General features: G+C 53.4%; 1 protein-coding gene across 3 annotated transcripts in view; it reads left to right on the plus strand.

Moving 5' to 3' along the window:
- Positions 1 to 14083, plus strand: part of LOC138582145 (alpha-tectorin-like) — a 402447-nt gene that overhangs the window by 16017 nt on the left and 372347 nt on the right. The window lies entirely within an intron of this gene.

Genomic DNA, 14083 nt, shown 5'->3' on the forward strand with positions numbered 1-14083 from the left:
ACAGAATGGCCAGGTATTGCAAAAAACATGTTCTCGCACCATTGTTTCAAATCCTTTTACCAGACACATTTATCACATAATTTTCCTTCGTTTACCCAAATACCACCATCATTTACCAGGCATTGACATCATTTGCTCAGGTACTGACACAGTTTATTGGGTAGTGGCAACATTTCGCCTGGTTACTCAAGTCATTATCCAGACAATACCATTAAATGTCCAGGTGTGTACAACATTGACCAGGTAATGACATGAAATGCCCAGATCCTGACACCATTGTTAGATATGTTCATCATCATTGTCATCAAAACTTCAGTTGCTCACTCTATTGCCAAATACAGGAAGCAAACGCTGGATAAACAGACTTCAAACTCAGTGTTTTGACACCAGTGTCATATATTGGATCCAAAACCTCAAGTGCTCTTGTCGTCAGAACATATTCCATGTTTGGTCATCATATTTCAAGCTATCCATACACACTCTGGGTCTTGCTTTCACATTGACATGATACATTTGCCAGGTCTAATCTCAAATTACACCATTGCAAGGTATTGATATGGAGCCGCTGTGTTTAACCATCATTAACTTTGGAATGCATTCACACTCGTACCAAATATTAACATCCAATCACAGGGGGTTCCATGTGTTTCTCTCGGAACCTATTGCAGAAATTGCATCACAATTTTTACAACATTTCCTCCCCATCGGCCTGTTATTCTCCTGCTTTGTTAGACTATTGCTTTGAAGTTGTGGGTCCCTGCCTAACCGCCCATCTTTCATTCCCCCTTCCCCACCAACCTCTTCCTCCTGTGCCTCTGAAGGGTGGAGTTCCACCTGAAACCCCCTCATACCTGCACCCACAACTCCCAGTCTGCTACCGAGCTGATCCTCGGCTCCTCCTCTCCCCATGCCATGACTATCTTGCCTATGGAACATGTGCTCTGCTTCTGATGTGCCTGGAGGACTCCACCCACTACCAATGGATTTCTGGAACATGGATTTCACACAGTTCCTCCTTCTTATGCAAACTTTGCAGTGGACTTACATGTCAAAATGCCAGGTATACTCATGATATGACAAGTATTGCCATCAGATGGTCAGGTACTCTCCTCACATAACAAGTGTTGGCATTGTATGGTAAGGTGCTATTATTATTCACCAAGTATTCACACTTACCAGCAAATGCTGAGCTACTTATACCATTCATCAGATATTCCCATCAAATGTCTGGGTACTCACGTCCTATGCCAGGAATTGTCATTAAGTGTGCACGTTCTCCCATCATATGGCAAGACTGCTTCAACTGGCCAGTTGCTCATATCACATGGCAGGTATTCCCAGGAAATTCCTATGTACTCATATGAAATGCTTAGGTTCACCCTCCACCTTTCACCTTTCATTTCGAAGCTTATCAACTCCTCGTTCTCCATGGGAACTATTCCCAGCAACCTCAAAGAGTGCTGGGTTCTCCCTCTACTCAAAAAACAATCTCTGGACCCTTCCATACCCACCAACTACAGACCCATCACCACTGTCCCCTGTCTTCTTAAAATCTATCTTAGACAAGGTAGCTTACCTTCAAATTCAGCAATACCTAGAACAAAACCACCTCCTCCGAGTCCGTCAGTCTGGCTTCAGACCACAACATGGGACTGAAACAGCACTGATCGACCTCAAGGCACAAATCGACACTCTCAGGGACAATGGTAAAGCTGCTCTATTACTACTCCTTGATTCATCAGCAGCGTTTGATTTAGTAGACCATAAAATACTCTGCAACCACCTAGATTCGGCAGCCCATTTCTTGCAAGAAGCGATAGGCTGGATACAATCCTTCCTAAACAACATGACAATGTGTGTTTTTTCCACCTCAGCATCTGCTGACCCTATCCCTATCACCTGGGGGGTGCCCCAGGGATCTTGTGTTTCCCCCCACTCTGTACAACATTTTCACAAAGCCCCTTTTCAATGATCTTGATGGTCTTGGTATCACCTACACCAACTATGCTGATGATACCCAGATCCTCATACCGTTGACGGGAGATTACGACAAGAATTTGGCCTTGGTGAATAGGGTGTACCTCATCATCCAGGCATGGATGGCCTCTCATGGTCTATGCCTGAATGATGACAAGACTGAGCTCATCATCCTTGGCACCGCCCTCAATATCAACAAACTGGGTCACAACTACACAAGTTTAATTATAGATGGAAATACCATCAATGTAGCCAAAAAAGTCAAAAATATAGGTTTTTACATAGACGCCAGCCTCTCCTTCAACAAACAGGTCAGCTCCATGACCTCCTCTACAGCCTACACATGTAAATTAATTAGAGCGGCCAAAACCTTCCTCTCCACCAATAGCTGCACCACCCTAGCCAGAGCACTAATTTTGTCAAAACTGGATTATTGTAATGCACTATACCTAAGAGCTAACAAATATATCACAAACAAAATCCAGATTTTACAAATAACGCTCTTAGAGCAGCAATGAGCATTCCCAAAAAAGAACATATCTCTGACATAAGGAAAGCCAACAACTGGCTCACCACAAAAGACAAAATCTCGCTTAAAGTAGCATCACTTACAGACAAATGCCTCAATAACGCTGCCCCACGCTACCTCATAAACAGATTCAAGAGATACTCCCCCAACCGACCTACAAGAACCACAAAATCCAACCTCCTCACAGTGCCCAGATTCAAACATTTCAAAACTGGAGGTAATAGCTTCCCGGTGAAAGCTGTCCAACACTGGAACTCCCTTCCCCCTTCCTTAAGGGCAGTCCAGACGTACCCACACTTCAGGCTCAATTACATTCATTGGATCAAGGAAAACAGCCGCTAATTTAACCTCTGCCCAACTGTCCTTACCCATTCAGTGTCTTGAAGCTCCCTCCCTCCTGTGTACATATGTTAACTTCTGATATTTGCATTTACTTTGTGTTCTGTAGTTCAGAAAGTGCTGATAAGTCTATTGATTATCTTTATGCACAAAAAGGATTGCTATCTTTCAAGCTTGTGTCTTCCCCTATGTATATGTTTCATATGATGTGACTGGACTCTAAGGGAATTACTGTAAGAACCTACTTGAAGGATACGTCTACAAATAAAATACATTTTTTTGTTTCTGACTGTTACTGAAGAAAACCATGTGGCCTAGATATGTCAGCAAAAGAAAAAAGAGTGAGCCAGACATGTGATGTCATTAGTGATGTCATCAATGACATTTGTGATGTCATCTTTGATGTCGTGGGTGTTAGTCTTAGCAGTGCACGGTGGTGGCGCGAGTTATGGTTGCTTAGCTTACCATAACTGGCGAATTTCAAGGGTTTTTCGGTTTTACTTGGAACCATAACGTCCCTTTAACAAAGTTTTTTCACTGAATTTCATAGGTTTTTAGTAGCGCAACTTAACCATAACGTCCCTTTAACAAAGTTTTTTCATTGAATTTCATAGGTTTTTATTAGTGCAACTTAACCATAACGTCCCTGTAACACAATTCTTTTTTACTGCATTTCATAGGTTTTTATTAGTGCAACGTCACCATAACATCCTTTTCAATAGATGAAGACCACTAGCATCTTAGGTCCTCAAAGTGGGAACCCCAGGTGGTAAAAAAAAGATTTTTCTTCTCAAACCGGGACGCCTGCGGCATCCCCGTGCAGGAAGGAAAATCTTTTACCAAGATGGCCACCATGGAAAAGGAAGGCGGGGTGTATAAAGAGAACACAACAGGGCATGAGCGGGGGTTGGGGGGGGGACAGGAGAGAGACACGGGGCATGAGCGGGCGGTGGGGGGCAACAGCAGGGAGACACGGGGCATGAGCGGGGGTGGGGGGAACACGAGGAAGACACGGGTCATGAGAGGGGGTGGGGGGTAACAGGAGAGAGACACGGGGCATGAGAGGGGGGTGGGGGGCAACACCAGGGAGACACAGGGCATGACCGGGGGGGTGGGGGTAACAGGAGAAAGACACGGGGCATGAGCGGGGGGCAACAGCAGGGAGACACGGGGCATGACTGGAGGGTGGGGGCAACAGGAGAGAGACACAGGGCATGAGAGGGGGGTGGGGGGAAACAGCAGGGAGACACGGGGCATGATCGGGGGTGGGGGGCAACAGGAGAGAGACACGGGGCATGAGAGGCGGTGGGGGTAACAGGAGAGAGACACGGGGTATGAGAGGGGGGTGGGGGGTAACAGGAGAGAGACACGGGGCATGAGAGGGGGGTGGGGGGTAACAGGAGAGAGAGACAGCGCATGAGCAGGGGGTGGGGGGCAACAGCAGGGAGACACGGGGCATGAGCGGGAGGTGGGGGGCAACAGCAGAGAGACACACGGGGCATGAGCGGGGGGTGGGCGGGAGGGGATAGAGACACACGGGGCATGAGCGGGGGGGTGCGGGGGAGGGGGAGAGACACACGGGGCATGAGCGGGGGGTGGACGGGAGGGGATAGACACACAGGGCATGAGCGGGGGGTGGGTGGGAGGGCTAGAGACACACGGGGCATGAGCAGGGGGTCGGGGGGGAGGGATAGAGACACAAGGGGCATGAGCAGGGGTGGGTGGGAGGGAAACAGACACACGGGGCATGAGCGGGGGGTGGGTGGGAGGGATAGAGACACACGGGGCATGAGCGGGACGTGGGTGGGAGGGATAGAGACACACGGGGCATGAGCAGGGGGTGAGGGAGGGGAGAGACACACAGGGCATGAGCAGGGGGTGGGTGGGAGGGATAGAGACACATGGGGCATGAGCGGGGGGTTGGCGGGAGGGCTAGAGACACACGGGGCATGAGCAGGGGGTGGGCGGGAGAGCTAGAGACACACGGGGCATGAGCAGGGGGTGGGTGGGAGGGGAGAGACACACGGGGCATGAGTGGGGGGTGGGTGGGAGGGGAGAGACACATGGGGAATGAGCGGGGGGTGGGTGGGAGGGGAGAGACACACGGGGCATGAGCAGGGGGTGGGAGGGAGGGCTAGAGACACACGGGGCATGAGCAGGGGGTGGTTGGGAGGGGAGAGACACACGGGGCATAAGCGGGGGGTGGGTGGGATGGCTTGAGACACACGGGGCATGAGCAGGGGGTGGGGGGAGAGACACACGGGGCATGAGCGGGGGGTGGGTGGGAGGGGAGAGACACACGGGGCATAAGTGGGGGGTGGGTGGGATGGCTTGAGACACACGGGGCATGAGCAGGGGGTGGGGCTAGAGACACACGGGGCATGAGCGGGGGGTGGGGGGAGAGACACACAGGGCATGAGCGGGGGTGGGCGGGAGGGAGAGAGACACACGGGGCATGAGCGGGGATGGGGGGAGGGAGAGAGACACACGGGGCATGAGCGGGGGGTGGGTGGGAGGGCTAGAGACACACGGGGCATGAGCGGGGGTTGGGGGGAGAGACACACAGGGCATGAGCGGGGGGTGGGCGGGAGGGCTAGAGACACACGGGGCATGAGCGGGGGGTGGGCGGGAGGGCTAGAGACACACGGGGCATGAGCAGGGGTTGGGGGGAGAGACACACGGGGCATGAGCAGGGGGTGGGGGGGAGAGACACACGGGGCATGAGCATGGGGCGGAGGGAGGGCTAGAGACACACGGGGCATGAGCGGGGGGTGGGTGGGAGATCTAGAAACACACGGGGCATGAGCGGGGGGTGTTTGGGTGTCACGATGCCTGCCCCCGGAAAGCCAGACCAGGCCCAGCAACCCCAGAAGCAGGCATCATGCCACTTGAAGCATGCCCAAAAACCCCAGTTAGGGGCTATTTGGCTACAGTCCTGGCGCCTATGGCGCCAGGCTCATAAGAATGAAGTCAGTCCTGGCGCCATGGGCGCCAGGCTCATTACAGAAAACTTACCTGATGCAGGCCATGCTGCATACCTACCTGATGCAGACCATGCTGCACGAAGCCACAAGCCAAATGAGGCTTAGAGGGACTATTTTACCTCAGGGACTCCTTTCCTCTCGGGTGGGGCTGTGGAAGAATACTTACCTGGGACTTCTTCCAAGGCTATTTAAGCCACACCCGGACAGCCACACGTGCTTCGCGTTATTCTGCTTGCTGCAGCGTAACGCTCACTGGCCCTCATTACGACCCTTGCGGAAAGCGACTGACCGGAGCGCCACAGCGTAAATAGCGTTTCCGCCATTGTACGAAGGAGCAAAGTGCGGCCCATTCCGACCCATCGGGCACGAGCACCACGCCACGGCGGAAGTGCAAAGTCCGCGATGGCGGAAATGACCCCAAAACGGCCCACACCGCCGCCGTACGGCGCCCTAGGTGCAATAACGCCACCCCTCTTAGCGGTCACCGCAGTGTGCGCCTACCGGAAAGTACGGTGCCCGGAAATATACGGAAACGGAAGTTAAAACATGGGCCCGGAACGGGAAACATCCCGGCGTACACCTATAAAAACACTAAAACCACACAACCACTAAAATCACTACCCTGAAACACACCCCAACCCGTCAACCACCCTAGCGAAACCAAGAAAAATGGGAAAAGTAGCGAAGAAAGCGTGCGACCGCAAGCGGCAGGTCCACTTCTCCCGTGAGGAACTCACCGTGCTAACAGAGACCCTCCAGGAGAATGCTGCCGTCGTCTTCTCCACGCAAATGACCAGGACGGCACTTGCAAACAAGAAGGCCATATGGGCTCTGGTGGCACAGCGGGTAAGTGCGGTGGGGACCGCACCCCGCACCCCACAGCAATGCCGCAAGCGATGGGACGACCTGCGGATACGCGTCCGCAGCATACTCTCTGCCAACCGCAACATTGCCACAGCCACCGGGGGAGGTCCTGAATCACCCATCAAGTTGACCCCCTGGGAAGAAATCTGTGCCTCCACCATCGGAATGGAGAGCATAGAGGGAGTCGGAGGGATGGAGAAAGGAGTGCAGACATCCGAAGATTCAGGTAGGTGGGCCAGATAAAACAATGCCAAATCCACACAGTCCATCCATGTGAAGTACCATGCGTCCACATAGTGCAACAGAAACACATGTCCAGGAGAACGTCCACACACATCGGCCTGAAAGCGCACGTCAAAACCCACAATAAATACATAAATAATTAAAAACCCCTAATACACGCACTACACGTGCAGCAGGCACACCCTAACTGCAGGCTGCCAAACAACTGCACCCTCACTCCACACACAAATCAAAGCACCTCCAAGACCCCGACCCAAATCACCCTCAGGTACCACCCCAATGCATGTGATACAATGCCATTCCAATTCCCACTGACCCATCAATAACCCTCGCCCTCCTTTACTCCACCACAGGGTCCGATCCAAACGACGAGCTACAGGACACCCCTACCAGCACACCTGCAAAGAGGGCCAAGACCAACGGCCAGAGACCCTCCACCTCAGCTGCACGCATCAAGACACGGCAGCAGCACAAATCAGGTGGCAGCACAGAGGAGGGAACATCAACAGGCACCCCAGCAGCCAGCATGCCCACAACACCACCACCACAGGTCCCCCCAATGGATGCCACAGAAGGCACTGCCTCTGGTGGCAGCAGCACCATAGGTGACACCCCATTGATGGCAGCATGCTCGGACACAGAAAACGGGGATGCCGAAGTCAGATCCATCCATGACCTGTCCCAATCCCCCTGTCTGTCCCATCCCGTACAACATGAGGATACCACGCAGGGGCACCCACAAGACGACGACTGGCCATCCCCCACAAGCCCTGTGGCAAGGCAACATGAGGACAACAGCCCCTCTGTGACACCCCCGCAAATGGCCATGGCCCAGCAGAGGCAACAGTCCCTCGACCAGTTGATCGAACAACAGCAGCAACTGGCCACACTCCTCAAGGACCATGCCGATGAATGTGGGGGCACTAAGGCAGACATAGAAACATCAACTGAGACACTTAGGGCAGAAATGGAGAGAGGTACAGAGACGCTAAGGGCACAAATTGAGAGAAGCACCGAGAGCCTGAGGGGGGAACTGCATGCGACGTCCAAAGACGTATGTGCCGAACTTGCCGCAGTGCGCCGTGTGCTCACTGAGCTCTCGCAAACCCTTAGGGACATGCATGGACGTGAGCAGGCAGACACATCATCCGTTGCAAGTTCCGTCCAGGGCAGCCCCCAACGTAGATCTGGAAGGAACCTGCGCTCCACAGGCAGGGGTGCCCCTGATACCCGCAGAGGGGGCATGCAATAGCGACAGCCCACTGACAATGAGCATCTTTGGACACTGGTGTTCGGGGGGGAGGTAGGAGGGTGGAGGGGGTGTGTTGGGCTCACTTGGGTGGCGGGTCGATAGGGTGTTCAACATGATATCACATATGCCATAAAAAGTGCACGATCAACCAATGAGAAGTGTGGACATTGATCTTTGTGTACTAGGCCATCATAGGCGTACAGTCCATATTGTGCATGTCCCAGACACACGCAGTGCCACGAGTCCCGTGTCCATGTATCAGCCACCAGGCGTGAGTGCTAGAAGCATACATCAATGAGATGCTGACGAATGTCACGGGCCTCCGGTGCCTCGCAGACTCCATGAGGTGCTGCCACATCCCCACCCTCATCATGACCATCATCAGGTGCTTGCAGTTCAGCGTCAGGGGGCATGGGCACATTTCTACGTACGCACATGTTGTGGAGCATGACACATGCCATCACCATCTTTGCAACCTTCTCATGGCGGTACAGGAGTGCACCGCCAGACCTGCTGAGGCAGCGGAAACGGGTCTTCAGTAGGCCGAATGCCTGTTCAATGACTACACGGGTACGTGAGTGGGCATGGTTGTAGTCCTCCTCATGCTGGTCCCGTGGGTTCCGGACTGGTGTGAGGAGCCATCTCTTCAGTGGATATCCAGCATCACCTGTATGTGGACGAGAAACGTATGATGTGGAATGCCATTGATACGTACGCACACCCCCCCCCCCTTCCTGGCAGGTCATTGACAATTCACATACCCCACATCATCATGCATGTAATGAGACTCACCGAGTAGCCAGGATCTGTTCCCTGCGTGTCGCTCCATGTAGCGTGGTATTGTAGAGTTCCTCAAGACCATAGAATCATGGGTTGATCCAGGGAATCGGGCACAACAATGTGTAATGATCCTGTTGGAGTCACACACCATCTGTACATTCAGGGAATGAAATTGTTTTCGGTTGCGGTACTGGGCCTCCATGGCATGTGGGACGACCAATTCAACATGGGTGCAGTCGATGGCACCAATGCAACCCGGTATGCCGGCAAGTGCATGGAATCCCACTTTTGTGTTGGTTATTTCCTGCTCCGAGCGTGGTAGAGAGATGTAGTCGTCTGCGTGCTTCAGGAGGGCATCGAGCACTTGCAATAGTGTCCGTGAGAACAGTGGCTGAGAAATGCCATGCAACTGTCCGACTGTGTGCTGGTAGGTGCCTGTGGCCAGGAAGTGGAGTACAGACACCACCTTCAGTAGGGGTGTGATGGCGGTTGGGCTATCTATCATGCTGACAAGGTCAGCCTGTGTCATGTCCACAATGGCGGCTATGGTGTCCCGGTCCAGACGGTAGAGGGTGTGGATCTGCTCATCAGTGAGGTTGAACGGATGTGCTCGGAGGCGTGGAATTGCGGGCTGCCTGCGTGGTGGTAGTGGCTGTGCTGGTGGGCCTTGCTGGCCCTGCCTTAGCCTCCTCCTCCTCCTGCGTCTCCTCCGTGCGGCTGGTTGTAGTTGGTGTTCGTCTACTTCTTGGAGTCGGAGCACTTGCAGTGCTATCAGGTCCCCCAGGGCCAACATCGCGAGTCCTGCCGGTAGCATTTCGGTGTGGTTGTGGGAGGAGACTGGCTGTGCAATTTATGTGTTTTCAGGCTGTATGGCCTCCACCTGTGGTGATTGATTCCACCTGTGCAAACTGCTCTCCCCTTTGGCCGAGCACGTCCCGCGCACAACGCTGCAATTCGGGGAATTGTATCTTGCTATTGCAATCATGTATTTGTACCCGATGGCCGTGTAAGATTGGTTGATATGTTCATTCTGCTGTGGTCCCATTGTTTCACATACTATCTGTGCAGTCGCGAACAGACTTGTGAGGGGTCAGTGGGACGTAGTACTCGAGTAACGGTGGGCCCTCATGCATCACTGTACCGAGTTGCAACGACGGGCGGGGCGTCCCATTCGTGGGTGAAGGCAGTTGCCATTTTCACACACAGCCGCACTCGATGGAATAATTAGTGATTTCAAACGGCCACAGATGCCTTTTCGACGTGATGTTGCAAATGAGGAATTCGAAGGGCGGCGCTTTCGGTTTCCAGCTAGCGGCGAGGAGATGCCCACAGGTCTGACTGCAAATGTAACGTTCTATTGTTCTATGTCCTTGAGACGGGGCCCATGGCGAGGGAGCAATGATTGATATGAATAGTTTGGGATGCGCAATAGCTACGTGGGCGATGAGGCCGTCCGTTCCCAAATACATGTTACTTCACAACACTGGAATTACGGGCTGGGGCACTGTGGATTTAGCAGGCTGCATAACGCACAGACTCAATGGATGTTTCTAATGTTATGTGAGTAATTATTCAGGCATTTTGATCCCGGGATGAGGGAATGATGGATGGATGCATGGGCAGGTGATTTGATACAGAGTTTGCCATGTACAGGGCTTCTTGGGATCTATCCGCCTCCCCTACGCTATGTGATGCAGGGCTGCCATAGTGGGACCATCGTCCATCTGGCCTTGTTGAGCCCTCCCTGTCTCGAGGCGCCCTCAGACACTCGTTTGTGATGGTGTTTGCACCTCGATATAGATGGTTATGAGTCGCAAGTGGTTTTGGGGTGGTGATGTTCCTTTGGAGTGGGCTAGCATGCATATGGCTGTGGATTTCGTGTGATCATTGAAGTGAGTTGTTGGTATGTAGTTCTGATGGCCATTCTGTTCTTTTTCTTTTCTTTTGGTTGACAGGTATCTCCTCCCCTTTTGCCACTGCCATCTGTATGCCACTCCTGCAGATGGAATTTACTCCCGACACCTGCTGCTTCGTGTTAATCAGTGGAGCAGCATTACGATCTTATGGGACGATCGCCAATGGGCCACATGCCCTTACGCAGTACTGGTGGCTCGGAGCAACATTTCGGCCTTTCAGCTGGACTAGTGCCTCCCCATTGGGACGGCCCTGCGGTTCTGTGCGCTTCCATGTTGCCTTTTCGTACGTGAATGTGGCTCTGTGTACCATGGGGGAACAGGGCGACACACAGGTAGTGGCTGGTCATTTCTTGCGGAAGCAGCCCACAATGGTGATTTGTGTTTTGGAGTTCATGGCCTGATGGCTGTATGGGCTTGGTGATTTTGATGTGCATAAAATTTCTATTCTGATTTGGCCCGTGTAGCGTTTTTCTTTGCAAGTGATGTGGCATATGCCTATTTGGGGGGCGATGTATTGTGAGGAGATCTGCATTGGGTTCCAGCTTCGGGGTTTAGTTGCGTGGTACTGTGCTGTGCGCGTTTGCCTACGAAGCCCAGTGAGGTCAGGGATGGGGGCTGCCAATATGCCAGTTTGAATGTTGTCATGCTCAGGGGCGGGGGATTGGGTTTTGTGTAACAGATGCCGGTCAGCCAGGTGGACTGGTGGAATGATGTGGTTTTCGGAATATTGCTGGTCACAGGTGCCTGTGTTTGCGTGCGTTTCTTGGTGGGGGACTGTGGTCATGTCCATTGTGATGGCTTCTGTATTCGTGCCATCTGTGCCCTGCAGCTCCCATTGGCCCCTCTTGTGTTTCTTTTGTTCGTTGGCATGCATGGGTGACTTGTACATTTCAATGGTTGCATTGTGGCTTCATTGCACCTACGGGGAGTTGTACTTTGTGGGCAGGGAGCAGTGTACAGGCACTCAGTGGGGCCGTTTACGGTTGATTCGCGATGCCGTACTTCTCGCCATGGCGGAATGGTACATTACGCCGTGCCTGATGGCGTTAGGTACATGTCCGCTAGGGTCGGAATTGGCGTACCGTTGCACCATGGTGGTGTTTGCGGTTTGGCATGGCGCGCGCGCGCGTGCTTGGTGCAGTTAGCGTTGGCGTTCACTACGGTGTCGCTAATGGCTTCGTACTTTGCGGTGACGGGTCATAGTCGCACCGAGCGCTATTCGATGGCGGTATTGCATTTCCGCCATCGTTTTTCGATTTCCGCCAGGGTCGTAATGAGGGCCACTGTGTCTTCAGCAGCTCCAGTCTTCAGCCACTCCCGCTTCAGCCCTGGAACACCTGGAACAAGAAAAGGAGAAGGAGAAGAGGTCAGAACAAAACCCTTACCTGAATCCTTGATCCAGCACATCGTCGATCTGGAAGAGAGAAGCCTTCACAGGTGCATTGCCACGCACCTCGCAGCGCCGCGCTGAACTCACCATCCGGGGCTGCATTCCTTTACTCCATCGCGAACCCAGCATCTCCAAGCCATTCTTCAACACCTGGGGAGACATGAACAAATAGGTGAGCAAGGGCAATACAAACCACCCCCACAGACTTACCTGATTACCACAGGGGGGTACTCACCTAATCTCGGGTCGGCGCAGTCAATTCTGCATCACCGCCGCACCCCGGCCCCTAAGGGGAAAACAAGGACAATACAACCTACCCCAAAGACTTACCTGATTACCACAGGGGGGTACTCACCTCATCTCGGGTCGGCACAGTCAATTCTGCATCTCCGCTGCACCCCGGCCCCTAAGGGGAAAAAACAAGGACAATACAACCTACCCCCAAAGACTTACCTGATTTACCACAGGGGGGTACTCACCTCATTTCGGGTCGGCGCAGTTAATTCTGCATCATCGCTGTACCCCGGCCCCAAAGGGGAGAACCACAATAGACTTACCAGGATCTTACCAATTGCCACTTGGAACTCTTCTAGTGGTTTAAATCTGCAACCTGCAAGGAATCTAGCAGAGTGAAGATCAGACTTTTGAACTCTTACGAACAATTGGACTTTAGAGTCAATACTGGAACTCACCAATTCCTCCACGCCAGTGAAGTAACTGGTCATCTACGTGCCCCTGCGCTCGACGCAGGATGGAGAGCTCATCTTTCCAAATCTTCAGGTGAGATTAAGAGGGGACTTCAGGAGTGTTCTGTGGGCAGACAAGGGGAGTGGGAAGGCGGGTTAACGCTCAGATTACGGGAGGTTAATTCCCTTTCTCCATTGCAGAAAGATATTCGTACGAGCCCAACAAACGAAGCTAAGTGGGTCTGTCCAGTCTGTCATCTCGGCTCTACGTGTTACTCTGGTGGAAGCAACAGCGGGCCAGTCCAGATCGACGCCCCCGTGGGAATCAGGTGAGCGTAACAGTGGGAGAGACACACGGGGCATGAGCAGGGGTGGAGGGAGGGCTAGAGACACACGGGGCATGAGCGGGGGGTGGGTGGGAGGGCTAGAGACACACGGGGCATGAGCGGGGGGTGGGTGGGAGGGGAGAGACACACGGGGCATGAGCAGGCGGTGGGTGTGAGGGCTAGAGACACACGGGGCATGAGCGGGGGGTGGGTGGGAGGGGAGAGACACACGGGGCATGAGCGGCGGTGGGGGAGAGGGAGAGAGACACACGGGGCATGAGCAGGGAGTGGGTGGTGTAGCGACCCCTGCGCGCAGCAGGCCTGCTGTGTCGCAGGAATAAAAAGGCAGACACGGAGCTCTCAACAAACGTCTGCTTTATTTTCCCCTTTCTCCCGAACTCTCGGATCCCGCCCCCCATGCGTCACTTCCCTTGCCTTCCCTCCGCCCGCCCCCATCGTCACGGAGATGTCAACGTGACATCTCCTCCCTTTTTAAACAGTTACCAGGTTCTTCGCAACAGGCGACGGCCTGGTGGGCTTCTAGTCCATTTCCTCTATCCATCTCCGAGGTCTGTTCCGAGCCCTTTGTGGTCGTGCTTGCTTTCGCCCTGGTGACGGCCCACTCTCTTCCACTGCATTCCCTTCTTCATGTTCCGACTCAGTCGAGTCCCACTGGTCAGCCTGATACGGATCATCCGATTCATAGATGAGGGGGGCTTGAACTCTGCCACTCAGGTGCCGAGCTCCAGTCGGTGGAAGCTCTTTGAAATGGGAGGAGTTCCTTGTGATTGATCCCT

This window comes from Ambystoma mexicanum, chromosome 3q (assembly GCF_040938575.1).
Source record: "Ambystoma mexicanum isolate Mex_15411 chromosome 3q, UKY_AmexF1_1, whole genome shotgun sequence".
Lineage (NCBI taxonomy): Eukaryota > Metazoa > Chordata > Amphibia > Caudata > Ambystomatidae > Ambystoma > Ambystoma mexicanum.